Source organism: Mustela nivalis (assembly GCF_964662115.1).
Source record: "Mustela nivalis genome assembly, chromosome: 2".
Taxonomy (NCBI): Eukaryota; Metazoa; Chordata; class Mammalia; order Carnivora; family Mustelidae; genus Mustela; species Mustela nivalis.
The window spans coordinates 17,504,610-17,520,188 of record NC_139021.1 but is presented as its reverse complement, the minus strand read 5'-3'; the positions used below and the strand labels follow the sequence as shown (position 1 = coordinate 17,520,188).

Below are 15,579 nucleotides of genomic sequence, written 5' to 3'. Positions count from 1 at the left end.
GTTATATGGATAATTTATTTTGTGGGTTTGTGTGTTCTATTTCACTAACTTCTACCTTCAACTTTGTTAGCTCCTGACTAATACTTTTTGGGAGAATTGTTTTTGCTGTTCTGATGTATACATTGCTGGGAAGCTTCATGAGTTGAACATTTAAGAAAAAATACTTTCAATGTTTCTTTCTTATTATTATTACATTCAGTTAGCCAGCATACAGTACATCATTAGCTTTTGATGTAGTGTTCAATGGTTCAATAGTTGCATATAACACCCAGTGCTCATCACAAGGTGTGCCCTCCTTAATGCCCATCATCCGGCCACCCTGTCCCTCCATTCCCTTCCCACCTGTAACCCTCAGTTTGCTTCCTAGAGTCTGGAGTCTCTCATGGTTTGTCTTTCTTGTTTTCTAATAAGAGCATTTAATACTATTTAAAAAACAACAACAACTATAGGTGGAGGGACTAGCCTAGAGGAACAGGAAGAATATCAAAAAGCAAAAAGGTAAAAAGATATTCAGAAGTATCTAATTTATATAATATAGACAAGGTTCTTGGTGAGACATATTTTTAAAACATTTTATCCAACTCCCTTATTAGTAAAAAGATGAAATTGTTCATTCAAAGGGAGAGACTTTAACTGTTGAAGACGGCTTTGAAGATAATGAATAAAGTTGTTAAAATTAAAATTGTATATAATTAAGGTACATTGATGAACCCAGAGTACACTATGCTGAGTGAAATAAATAAGACACACAAAAAAATATTGCAGGATCTCATATGTGGAATTGAAAAAAACAATTTATAGAAGGAGAGAATAAAAAGATTCTGAATCTTGAGTGAAAAGTAATGAGAAGTATATCAGAATATTAAGACATAAAATCACTCAGCCAACAATATATGGCAGCATCAATGAGAATTAAACTGTTTATATACATTCCATGAACTGTTCCTCATTTTTTATATAACCCAGAGCCCATGCATTTTCCAAAATCAAGAAATGCATTTGAACTAACACAATTTACTTTTTCTTCTTTTAAATTTTCATTTGCCTATGTAAGCCCACCTTTTTAAAGTATACAATTTGCGTATAACACCCATGTTCATTACAACACATACCTTCCTTAATACCCACCATCAGCCTCACCCATCCCCCCGCTTCCCCTCTGAAACCCTCAGACTATTTCCCAGAGTCCATAGTCTTTCTTGTTTCATCTCCTCCTCATTATATGCAAATAATGAATCATGGAACACTGCATCAAAAACTAATGATGTACTGTATGGTGACTAACAACATAATTTTTAAAAGTTTACAGTTTGGTGGCTTTCCACAATATAATCACTTAAACACCACAATGCAGATATAGAAAATGTTCATCACTCCTAGAAGTTATCTCATGAGAGTAGAATGATGGTTATCAGAGGCTGGGAAGGGAAGGAAAAACTGAAAGTTTATACCCTTTGACCAACATCTCCCACTTATAAGATGAATAAGCTCTAGAGATCTAATGTACAGCACAGTGACAACAGTTAATAATGCTGTGCTGCATACTTGAAATCTGCCAAGAGTAGATATTAAGTGCTGTTGTTACACAGGAAAGAAGTGATAACTATGTGGGGTGACAGATATGCTGGTTGGCTTACTTGTGCTAAGCCTTTCACAGTGCACATCAGTGCATGTCAATGTACATCAAAGCATCACTTAATACAGGCAATTTTTCTATATCAATCCTACCTCGGTTGATTTGTTACAATTATTAGAACTAAAAGATTTTATATTTATTTTTTAGAATACGCAGTCCAATGGTGCTTGTTCTAAGTCTAAGTCCCTGGAAATAGATGAGATCTGTTTTAGGTTTAGAATAATGGAGTCTTTTATTAAAGATTAAGTTTACTCGTTATAAGCTTTCTCATCATGGGAAGTTTCCTTAATCATTGTAATTGTTTCCTCACATATAAAATGCAAAATAACTCCTCTATTCTACTTAATTTATATTAATACTATAACAAATACAAAATCATTCTGTGTTCTTTATAAAGTCAGGATAGCATACACACTAAAAAAAGGTTGCAATTAATATTAATTAAATATTAAATTGAATTGATTGATACACTATCAAATTTACATTAGGGTTTCAAATTTCAGAGAAACATAGACCTTAGGGAAAACAATTTTCCTAAAACATATCCATAAAAGTAACTGAGTAGACTGAGTGATGCAAAATACAAGGTTCAAGATCTGTCTTCAAAAAGGATACAGTTCATTTTTTTAAATGATTTATTTAAAAGGAAGAATTAGTCACTGGTAATATATGCACACATAAATAAGACATGACCATGATCAGTGGACCTTTTTAGTGATGCTGCCCACAAATGGGCATAGTGTGTGAACACATCAGGGTAGTTATGAGATTAATATCTCTCAGTTCCAAACACACTCTTCCTATCTCTACTTTGTGATGTTGGAGCTGGAACTGAAAACCACATTTGTGCTTTTCCAGCTTGTTCCCTATAAACCTTTGCCAATAGGGGGAGCTAGACATGTATTGCAAAGGTGCAACAGGAAGCTAAGACACATTTCTTTGGGTCTATTTCCTATTCCTGTTAGTGTCCCTCCATAATGCCTCTTCACTGCAGTAGTGGCAATGCCTCCTTGTATCAACTCAACCCGCTTTATCATACCCCACCAAGAGTTAACAAGTGGTTTTTGCCCCCTCTTCAGGCCCCTCCTCTTAATTCAGAGACATCAGCACTAAATGAGTGCCACCTCCTCAGTAGATAAAAGCTTCAGCTCTACTACTTTCCAGCTTTTAAATTTTAAAATTCCAGACTTCTCTTTGTTTTCCAAGACCTATCAATAATACCTGTTTCCTACTATCATTGCCCACAGGCCACTTAAGTGTCTTCCTCTTGACTTTTCAGCTTGAGTTAACATTTTTTTCTAAATTACAGGACAGAGTTGAGTAATTGTAAAAAGCTTGAGACTGTTTAGTCTTTAAAGCCCAAAATATTTACTGTTAGACAAAATTTGCTGACCCCTGATTTGAACATCCTTGGGCATAGTAATAAAATTCAGTATCACTTTGGTGTGACGGGAAGCATCAAAGAGCTTCAAGCAAAAGCAGAGCTAATACAAATGCCAGTTATGTTTTTATATCTTAGTTTTGTCACTAGTAAGAAAGTATTTGGCGTATACATATAAATGCTATTAGAATGCACATAATGTAAAGATAATCTTGAGTGGAATGGAAAAGATTTTGTAGGAAAAAAAAGTAAGAAGCAGAGTCAATTTGAAGTGTTTTGCTTTAAAATAAATTATCTCTTTACATAGGTGCATTATTCAGGGCATATCTACATTTACTAGTGGTTTAGTTGCAACACTGTGTTCTTTAGTATTGATAACTGATGGTATTTTGCACCATTTTCAACCTTCTCTATGACCCCTGCCATCATGGATTCCATATGTGTCTACTTCCTACCAGAGACCCAAAAGCTCTCTCTTCATGATACCATAATGGATGTGGAAAGACGGTGAGCATAATTCATTTATTTTTTTACAAACTAGATACCACTGTAGTATAGTGACACAGGATGAATCCAAATTTTACATGCATTTACCTATTTGGAAATTTCTTTATAGTGATCTACTGTGGTCAATGTGTACATGTGTCATTTTACTTAGATTTCAAAAATACCATAACAAATGATTGCAATAAAAAGTGGTTATTATACATATTAGTAATCCATATATTGACAAGAAACTTTGTAATATTTAATTACATTTATATACGGGATCAAAGGAAGCACTTAACCACAACAAATACAGATGGGATTAACAAACAACAAATATCACTTCTTCCTAATTTAATCTATGAATTCAGAGCAATTAATCACAATATCAACTAAGGCTTACATAAAAGTACATTTTAAAAAGAATACAAGAAAAGCCAAGAAAATGAAAGAAAGGATATTTATGTATGGAGGTGAGTAGTGGAAATACCAAAAAATAGAGAGAGAATGGTGCTTGCCCAAATATCTATTTCAAATGGGCAGATTACAAATATGATATTGGCATCAAATTAGAAAAATTTTACTAGAATAGAACAAAAGAATAAACATATGCATATATATATGTCTATATGAAATAATACATATATATTGTACATGTCTATATACATTTAATGCATGTACATAGATGTTATATATGCATGCATATACATATATGTGTATATGTATAAATATACATGTTTTTATAGGTATGCTTGTATATAGGAACATATGCACATTTATGTAGTCATTTATAACTATATATTGGTATGTATATAACTCATAATGCTGAATATTAGAAAATTATAGAATTATAGAAATATAAAATATTTTATATATTTGTAGTATTTTAAGCCTAAAATAATGTACTGGAATAATACAGACCAAATTTACTAATGTGGTTGCTTCATTCTAGATCTTCTCCCCTGAGGCAAAGCCATTAATATATTAGAGCAAATTTCATCCTACTTAATAGAATCATGTGCTACAATTAATCACTGTTCCTCCAAGGACACACGTCACTTATCTGGTTTACAGAGTCCCATAGTACTTTGGTTTTCTCCAAAATACTGGTATTTCCTTCTTATATTTTCCAGATCTTCCTTTCTCCCAACAGTTAAATGCTAGAGCAACCTAAGGCTCAGGCCACTAATCACTACACCATTTACATGCTGCAATTCATAAATTTTAATCATTTATCCCAATCTCAATTCATATATCCAGATGCCCAATCAACAACTCCATTAGTGGCAGCAATGCCATTCTACTTGCTCAGGTCATAAAATATTGTAATCATTCTCTCCTTTCTTTTCTTGCTTACTCCCATGACATCCATCAGGGAATCTTTTAGCTGAATTTCTGATCATGTTTTTAAAAAAAAGGAAAAGTGAAACACTTCTTGTTCCTACCAAAACCTAAGTCAGCTCATATCACACACTGATGTAATGGCTCCTGTTACAGTCTGGGTCCTTTAGAACAGATGACAAAGGAGAGAGAGTTTGGGGTACAATCTATTTATTGGATAACAACATGTGTAAAAGGAAGGGGCAGAAGCAGAATGAAGAAGAGGGTCTAATGTCTCAATTCACAATTTCTTTAAAAAACGTTTTTTGGGTTTTTTTCCTGCCATAGTGGGAAAAATAAAGTCACAGATGTGTGGGTTTATTATTTTTTTTAAAGATTTTATTTATTTATTTGACAGAGAGAGATCACAGGTAGGCAGAGAAGCAGGCAGAGAGAGAGAGAAGAGAGGGAAGCAGGCTCCACGCTGAGAAGAGAGCCCAATGCGGGACTCAATCCCAGGACCCTGAGTTTATAACCTGAGCCGAAGGCAGCGGCTTACCCCACTGAGCCACCCAGGCACCCCAGATGTGTGGGTTTATTAATTGCCATATTTCCATATCTTTGAACCTTACCATTCTCCTCTGCAGCACTTAGATTTCATCTTCTCCCACCTTGGGAGAAGTCCATACATTTATCTGTTCAGATTCCACATTCCAACACATTCTTCAATATCATTTCCTTAGGGCTTCAGTTCTATCTTCTAAACAATTTATTTGTACTTCACATGACTGTTCACTAACCTTAAATGTATGTGCTGTTAAAATCAATAGGTTGCAGTTAATTATGGCACAGATTAGCATCATGTTATGTATGAACAAGTTTCAGTAAATTGTACTTTACTTTACCTGAACTTAAATCTACCTTTTAGTTTCTTTCATTTTGGAGACAGATCTTATAAGAACTCTAACTGCAGAGAGGCACAAAGAAATGAACTTTCAGAACACACAGAGTTCTAAGGAAGTGTTGGACTGTTTCAAAGAAGACAAATCAAAAACATGCTCATATGCAGATTCCTAAAAGCATCACTCAAGACAACCTTTCCTCCATACTTGAGTCAAAGGTCCAATTTAAGTATAACGAAATCCTAAATATTCTACCCAGATATTTATCTCCTAGTAAAAGTAAAACTTGGTTTTCATATTTTAGGCCCAAGTTACAACTCATTCTTAGCCACATAGTAAGTGTTAGTCTTCATAATTCAGAATTTTTCCCTCATTTCTGAAATAGAATAATACACTCTTCCCTTTCAGCTTCATACAAATATTGCAAGAAAAAAATGTATAAAATTAAATTGTAAACATTTGAAAATGAGTTATTTTATCCAGAAAATTATTGATGTATCCTATAATTTCTTATGCTACCCACAGATTCTTCTAGGATTTGAAACTGACAAGCCTATAATCAGCAAATCAGCAAATTAGATATTTTCCTTTTTTTTAAATTATCACATTTCAATGTCACATTAAGTGGTCATTGTGGGTTTCCTTTAACTGTTCCTATTTTAATTTTTTTTTATTTTTTATAAACATATATTTTTATCCCCAGGGGTACAGGTCTGTGAATCACCAGGTTTACACACTTCACAGCACTCACCAAAGCACATACCCTCCCCAATGTCCATAATCCCACCCCCTTCTCCCTAACTGTTCCTATTTTAAAAGCAATGATTATACTTCTCTCTAATGTAAAATACAGTTTTTTGTGTATTTCTCATATGTATACTTTATCAGATAAAGCAACTATACTTTAAACAATATACATAGGTCACTTACAATGCTAGAAGAGATAACTCCTAGAAAGTATTATTAAAAGGAAGATACTCCTTGCAATAATTTTTTAAAAATCTAAGAAAAATATGTACAATCTCTGGGAAAAACTATAAAACTTACAAAGAATAACTATATATGGCATATTACAGGATATTTATGGATATAACTTACTATTGTATGGATTCCAAATGTTCTATAAATTCAACACAATTCCAGTAAAAGTCCCAATAGGAATTTTCATAAAAACTTGATTCAAAAATGTCTATAAATATTAATTGCCAAGAATATCAAAGGCACCTCCCAAAAAAATTTTTTTAAATGTTCCTAGTAAATATCATACACACTATAAACCATAAACCCATGGTAATTAAGATAGTATGGTATTAAAACATAAATAAGACAATGGAACAGAACACGGATCTCAGAAATAGAATGAACACACACTAATACAGGTGGTAGATCTTTATTTACAACAGGAATAGCATATCAAAGTGCATCAGTGGAAGATGAGTGATAATTCAATAAATACACTGAAAAAATGTTTGTCTAAGTAAAAAATTAAAATTGAGCACTATTATATTGAATACCAAAGGAAAAAATAGAAATGGCTAATATTTTAATTTATTGAAGAAAATCAAACAATCTCATGAACATTAACTCTAAGAAAAATTTTTAATAAATCTAAGTTAGCACCAATCATGAACTTACACTCATTAATAAACACCTCAATATTGAAAAGACAGTTTATATACTGGGAGAAGATATTTGCAACATGTAAAACTTTGAAAAGTTACAATCTGACATGATTTCCTAAAAACCACAAAGAAACAATCTAGAAGAAGTATAAAAAATATACAAATAGCCATTTTAGCCCTTTCTGGAGAAATAAAAGAACTAAAATCTAACCAAGTTGAAATCAAAAAAGCTATTAATGAGGTGCAATCAAAAATGGAGGCTCTCACTGCTGGGATAAATGAGGCAGAAGAAAGAATTAGTGATATAGAAGACCAAATGACAGAGAATAAAGAAGCTGAGCAAAAGAGGGACAAACAGCTACTGGACCACGAGGGGAGAATTCGAGAGATAAGTGACACCATAAGACGAAACAACATTAGAATAATTGGGATTCCAGAAGAAGAAGAAAGAGAGAGGGGAGCAGAAGGTATACTAGAGAGAATTATTGGGGAGAATTTCCCCAATATGGCAAAGGGAACGAGCATCAAAATTCAGGAGGTTCAGAGAACGCCCCTCAAAATCAATAAGAATAGGCCCACACCCCGTCACCTAATAGTAAAATTTACAAGTCTCAGTGACAAAGAGAAAATCCTGAAAGCAGCCCGGGAAAAGAAGTCTGTAACATACAATGGTAAAAATATTAGATTGGCAGCTGACTTATCCACAGAGACCTGGCAGGCCAGAAAGAGCTGGCATGATATTTTCAGAGCACTAAATGAGAAAAACATGAAGCCCAGAATACTATATCCAGCTAGGCTATCATTGAAAATAGAAGGAGAGATTAAAAGCTTTCAGGACAAACAACAACTGAAAGAATTTGCAAACACCAAACCAGCTCTACAGGAAATCTTGAACGGGGTACTCTAAGCAAAGAGAGAGCCTACAAGTGGTAGATCAGAAAGGAACAGAGACCATATACAGTAACAGTCACATTACAGGCAAAACAATGGCACTAAATTAATATCTCTCAATAGTTACCCTGAATGTTAATGGACTAAATGCCCCTGTCAAAAGACACAGGGTATCAGAATGGATAAAAAAACAAAACCCATCTATATGTTGCCTCCAAGAAACTCATTTTAAGCCCGAAGACACCTCCAGATTTAAAGTGAGGGGGTGGAAAAGAATTTACCATGCTAATGGACATCAGAAGAAAGCAGGAGTGGCAATCCTTATATCAGATCAATTAGATTTTAAGCCAAAGACTATAATAAGAGATGAGGAAGGACACTATATCATACTCAAAAGGTCTGTCCAACAAGAAGATTTAACAATTTTAAATATCTATGCCCCCAACGTGGGAGCAGCCAACTATATAAACCAATTAATAACAAAATCAAAGAAACACATCAACAATAATACAATAATAGTAGGGGACTTTAACACTCCCCTCACTGAAATGGACAGATCATCCAAGCAAAAGATCAGCAAGGAAATAAAGGCCTTAAACGACACACTGGACTAGATGGACATCACAGATATATTCAGAACATTTCATCCCAAAGCAACAGAATACACATTCTTCTCTAGTGCACATGGAACATTCTCCAGAATAGATCACATCCTCGGTCCTAAATCAGGACTCAACCGGTATCAAAAGATTGGGATCATTCCCTGCATATTTTCAGACCACAATGCTCTAAAGCTAGAACTCAACCACAAAAGGAAGTTTGAAAAGAACCAAAATACATGGAGACTAAACAACATCCTTCTAAAGAATGAATGGGTCAACCGGGAAATTAAAGAAGAATTGAAAAAAATCATGGAAACAAATGATAATGAAAATACAACGGTTCAAAATCTGTGGGACACAACAAAGGCAGTCCTGAGAGGAAAATATATAGCGGTACAAGCCTTTCTCAAGAAACAAGAAAGGTCTCAGGTACACAATCTAACCCTACACCTAAAGGAGCTGGAGAAAGAACAAGAAAGAAACCCTAAGCCTAGCAGGAGAAGAGAAATCATAAAGATCAGAGCAGAAATCAATGAAATAGAAACCAAAAAAACAATAGAACAAATCAACGCAAGTAGGAGCTGGTTCTTTGAAAGAATTAATAAAATTGATAAACCCCTGGCCAGACTTATCAAAAAGAAAAGAGAAAGGACCCCAATAAATAAAATCATGAATGAAAGAGGAGAGATCACAACTAACACCAAAGAAATACAAACTATTATAAGAACATACTATGAGCAACTCTACGGCAATAAATTTGACAATCTGGAAGAAATGGATGCATTCCTAGAAACATATAAACTACCACAACTGAACCAGGAAGAAATAGAAAGCCTGAACAGATCCATAAACAGTAAGGAGGTTGAAACATTCATTAAAAATCTCCAAACAAACAAAAGCCCAGGGCCAGACGGCTTCCCGGGGGAATTCTACCAAACATTTAAAGAAGAACTAATTCCTATTCTCCTGAAACTGTTCCAAAAAATAGAAATGGAAGGAAAACTTCCAAACTCATTTTATGAGGCCAGCATCACCTTGATCCCAAAACCAGGCAAGGATCCCACCAAAAAAGAGAGCTATAGACCAATATCCTTGATGAACACAGATGCGAAAATACTCAACAAAATACTAGCCAATAGGATTCAACAGTACATTAAAAAGATTATTCACCACGACCAAGTGGGATTTATTCCAGGGCTGCAAGGTTGGTTCAACATCCGCAAATCAGTCAATGTGATACAACACATCAATAAAAGTAAGAACAAGAACCATATGATACTCTCAATAGATGCTGAAAAAGCATTTGACAAAGTACAGCATTCCTTCCTGATCAAAACTCTTCAAAGTGAAGAGTGTAGGGATAGAGGGCACATACCTCAATATCATCAAAGCCATCTATGAAAAACCCACCGCAAATATCATTCTCAATGGAGAAAAACTGAAAGCTTTTCCGCTAAGGTCAGGAACACGGCAGGGATGTCCATTATCACCACTGCTATTCAACATAGTACTAGAGGTCCTAGCCTCAGCAATCAGACAACAAAATGAAATTAAAGGCATCCAAATCGGCAAAGAAGAAGTCAAATTATCACTCTTCGCAGATGATATGATACTCTATGTGGAAAACCCAAAAGACTCCACTCCAAAACTGCTAGAACTTATACAGGAATTCAGTAAAGTGTCAGGATATAAAATCAATGCACAGAAATCAGTTGCATTTCTCTACACCAACAGCAACACAGAAGAAAGGGAAATTAAGGAGTCAATCCCATTTACAATTGCACCCAAAACCAAAAGATACCTAGGAATAAACCTAACCAAAGAGACACAGAATCTATACTCAGAAAACTATAAAGTACTCATGAAAGAAATTGAGGAAGACACAAAGAAATGGAAAAATGTTCCATGCTCCTGGATTGGAAAAATAAATATTGTGAAAATGTCTATGCTACCTAAAGCAATCTACACATTTAATGCAATTCCTATCAAAGTACCATCCATCTTTTTCAAAGAAATGGAACAAATAATTCTAAAATTTATATGGAACCAGAAAAGACCTCGAATAGCTAAAGGGATATTGAAAAAGAAAGCCAACGTTGGTGGCATCACAATCCCGGACTTTAAGCTCTATTACAAAGCTGTCATCATCAAGACAGCATGGTACTGGCACAAAAACAGACCCATAGATCAATGGAACAGAATAGAGAGCCCAGAAATAGACTCTCAACTCTATGGTCAACTAATCTTCGACAAAGCAGGAAAGAATGTCCAATGGAAAAAAGACAGCCTCTTCAATAAATGGTGCTGGGAAAATTGGACAGCCACATGCAGAAAAATGAAATTGGACCATTTCCTTACACCACACACGAAAATAGACTCAAAATGGATGAAGGACCTCAATGTGTGAAAGGAATCCATCAAAATCCTTGAGGAGAACACAGGCAGCAACCTCTTCGACCTCAGCCACAGCAACATCTTCCTAGGAACAACGCAAAAGGCAAGGGAAGCAAGGGAAAAAATGAACTATTGGGATTTCATCAAGATCAAAAGCTTTTGCACAGCAAAGGAAACAGTTAACAAAATCAAAAGACAACTGACAGAATGGGAGAAGATATTTGCAAACGACATATCAGATAAAGGACTAGTGTCCAGAATCTATAAAGAACTTAGCAAACTCAACACCCAAAGAACAAATAATCCAATCGAGAAATGGGCAGAGGACATGAACAGACATTTCTGCAAAGAAGACATCCAGATGGCGAACAGACACATGAAAAAGTGCTCCATATCACTCGGCATCAGGGAAATACAAATCAAAACCACAATGCGATATCACCTCACACCAGTCAGAATGGCTAAAATCAACAAGTCAGGAAATGACAGATGCTGGCGAGGATGCAGAGAAAGGGGAACCCTCCTACACTGTTGGTGGGAATGCAAGCTGGTGCAACCTCTCTGGAAAACAGCATGGAGGTCCCTCAAAATGTTGAAAATAGAACTGCCCTATGACCCAGCAATTGCACTATTGGGTATTTACCCTAAAGATACAAACGTAGTGATCCAAAGGGGCACGTGTACTCGAATATTTATAGCAGAAATTTCCACAATAGCCATTCTATGGAAAGAATCGAGATGTCCATCAACAGATGAATGGATCAAGAAGACGTGGTATATATACACAATGGAATACTATGCAGCCATCAAAAGAAGTGAAATCTTGCCATTTGCGACAACATGGATGGAGCTAGAGCGTATCATGCTTAGCGAAATAAGTCAAGCGGAGAAAGACAACTATCATATGATCTCCCTGATATGAGGAAGTGGTGATGCAACATGGGGAGAAGAATAAATGAAAGAAGATGGGATTGGGAGGGAGACAAACCATAAGTGACTCTTAATCTCACAAAACAAACTGAGGGTTGCTGGGGGGAGGGGGTCTGGGAGAAGGGGGTGGTGTTATGGACATTGGGGAGGGTATGTGTTTTGGTAAGTGCTGTGAAGTGTGTAAACCTGGTGATTCACAGACCTGTACCCCTGGGGATAAAAATATATGTTTATAAAAAATAAAAAAAAAATTATAAAACAAATAGCCATTTTATAGCAAATTAATATTCTATCAATAATGTTAATATCTGGCTAATGAATTCTTTAGTCCTATTAATCATCAGAAAATTACCTTATCCAGACCATGGTATGACATAATTTAATATACACACAACTAGCCAACTGGTAAACACTTCTACATGCCCTAACATGTATGAATCCCAAAATGCTATATTGAATGAAATAAATCATATATATATATAGCAGAATTCTATTTGTATAAAACTCAAGGTGATATAAAACTAGCCCCAGTTATAGAACACAGGCAAGCAGTTACGAACTCAGAAGACTGACTGGAAAGGGATAAAAGATAATTTGTTGGGGCATCTGGGTGGCTCAGTGGGTTAAGCCTCTGCCTTCAACCAGGTCATGATCTCAGTGTGAGTAAGCCCTGTATCCAGCTCTCTGCTCAGCAGGGAGCCTGCTTTCCCCTCTCTCTCTGCCTACCTCTCTGCCTACTTGTGATCTCTCTGTCAAATAAATTAAATAAAATCTTTAAAAAAAGATAATTTGTTAATTGTTTTGTTGGTAATATAAAATATACCTAAATAAGGAAGAAAAAAATGTAAGTTGTTTCATTGGAATTATATAGTTGGGTGCAATATACAGGTTAGAAGTTACACACTAAGTGATATCTTGTATGGTTCTTATTCTTTGTAACACTCAGTTTTCTAATTCATAATAAAAACTATTCTCATGGAATTATTTTAAGGTTTTAATGTTATAATTTGTGAAAACTATTTTAAAATGTTCTTGTTCACTGAAGACACTGCACAATGGAAATGATAGAATTAGTAGCCACCAACAGTCAGTAAGTTATTAATATTGTCCATATGTTCTAAAAGTTAAGAGAAAAGTAAGAGCATGTTAAGGAGAGTCGTGGAAAATATAAAAATACACCAATTTAACTTCTAGACATAAAAACATATTGAATATGATGAATACAAGAAAATATTAGTGAACTGGAAGACATAGCAATAATTGCTATCCATAACAAAGCCCAGAAAGGAAAATATTAGAAAGCAAATGAACATAGCATCAGTAAGTAGTAGAAAAAATTCATGCAACCCTGTAATTACCTACTGTTGGTGGACAAAAAATAAGACAAAACACTTATTTGAACAAATAATGGTTTACATTCTTTAGATTGATTGTACATTCTAGAAATAAAACACTGTAGAAAAGATGAAAAACGTCTCTGAAAGGGCTCATTTTCAACTCAACACAGTTAAGCAAAGAATCCACTAACTTAAAGAATGTTAACTGGAAATTATCCCAATGAAACACAAAGGGAAAATCAATGAAAAACACTGGGACAGTCATCCAAGAACAGCAAAAAATACGAAGTTTTCTAAAACATGTTTCAGAATACAAGAAGGGGAAGAAAGAATGGATGAGAAATATTTGAAGTTCATATTTCTTCAATTTCCACAACATAATTAAGACCTCAAAAATTTCCCAAAATAATTAGTAAGATGCAATGTGGCTTCTTTTTCTCCCTGTCATGGATAGCCAGCTATCACAATGCAAGGACACTAAGGTGAAGACCACATGATGAGAAACTTAGACCTCCAGTCAGCAATCAGCATCAGCTTGACTGGAACTAGAGAAATCACTCCTCAGATTCACACCACTACCAAGACTTTAGCTCCAGTGGCCAATAACTTGACATCAACCTCTTCAGACCCAGAAACCACCCAGATAAACTTGTCGCAAATTCCTGAACCCCAACAAACCATGTGATACTATAAATACTTGTTTAAAGCCAGGTTAAAAAGCCAATGTTTAAGACAATTTTTTATCAATAGATAAATAAATCACTAACATACTTAACCAGAACAGGAAATAATCTAATTTTAGCAAGACTGAAAAAAGGTAATAGATTACTTTTGGCAGTTTATTGTTTTTTGGTGTAGTATTATAAACATACAGTAAAATGCACTCGTCGTAAAGATACAGTTCAATGAAATTTGACAAATATATCGACCGGTGAAACCTAACCCAATCAGTTATAAAGCATTTCATAAAAAGGAACTTCTCTGAGTTATGACCATTACATATTCAACTTGTCAAAAATATAATTTTAAAACAGTGAACCTCAGAGGTAAATGCGATTTCAAACTTGCATCACTTTTTCTAACATCCCCTTGGATTATGGGCGGACAGAAAAAGAAGAAGCAAGGAAATCATCTTAGCCTTCAATTTTTTTAGTGAGGAAAAACTCCAAATTCACATGGAAGAAGGTGTGGACACAGAGAGAGATGACATTCAAGGTCATTAATGTAAATTTAATAAACATCTAAATCTGAACCACTGTATCTTATATTTCAGCTCATAATTCTTCATTTCCTATTATATGATGCCACTCCTTATCTTCAGTCATTCTAAACTTTGGTGAGTAACAGAATGAGGAGAGGGATTTTTCTTTCTTAAGGAAGTGATGAGTAATATCTTATATTGTGAATTAAAAGGGGTAGCAGCACAGCATGATTAATCTCAATACACACAAGAGATTTTCTACAACATAGGTTTCATAAAACCTTTTATCACTCTATTCCTGCCACCCAAACACTAGCCAAAATAAAAATGAAAAGGGAAGAAGGTTGTAGTATTTGTGGTCATCAACTATTACCAAGTGAATACAATACAATGTGAGAGGTGATGCCCTCCTCAAAAGCAGCAGGGGGCAAGCACAGTTTCCCTGTTTGATAACAAAAGGCTTCAGGCCTATCACTCCTAACTAAATATTGGGAATGCCAGGAGGAAGAGAAGACTGAAATCTCTTTCCTATTTGGACAGCTGCTTATAACTTGGTGATCTACATCTGGGATTCAATGAGCAGAAGAAACGTGAAATAGGACATGGATATAAAAGTGAAAGAGTAAAGAGGGAAACCTACATGATTGTTATTACCTGTAGAAAGTATGAAGGACAAGTGAACATTGCAGAAAGCACCTGGGCCTGAGTCATCTTCTACTATCTTAACCAAGAGTCTTCTTACCAAAAGAGGGAAAGGAATAGGGTGGATTGTTCTGACAGGAGCTAACGGGACAACAGGTTTAAAGTAGCTGGATCAAAGTATATAATGGGAAGACCATAGAACAGAGTCCTTCCTTAAAACTTACATAATTACTCT

At 35.0% G+C, this 15,579-nt stretch overlaps 1 long non-coding RNA gene across 1 annotated transcript in view; it reads right to left on the bottom strand.

Moving 5' to 3' along the window:
- Window positions 1-15,579, bottom strand: part of LOC309860161 — a 338,031-nt gene that overhangs the window by 232,303 nt on the left and 90,149 nt on the right. The window lies entirely within an intron of this gene.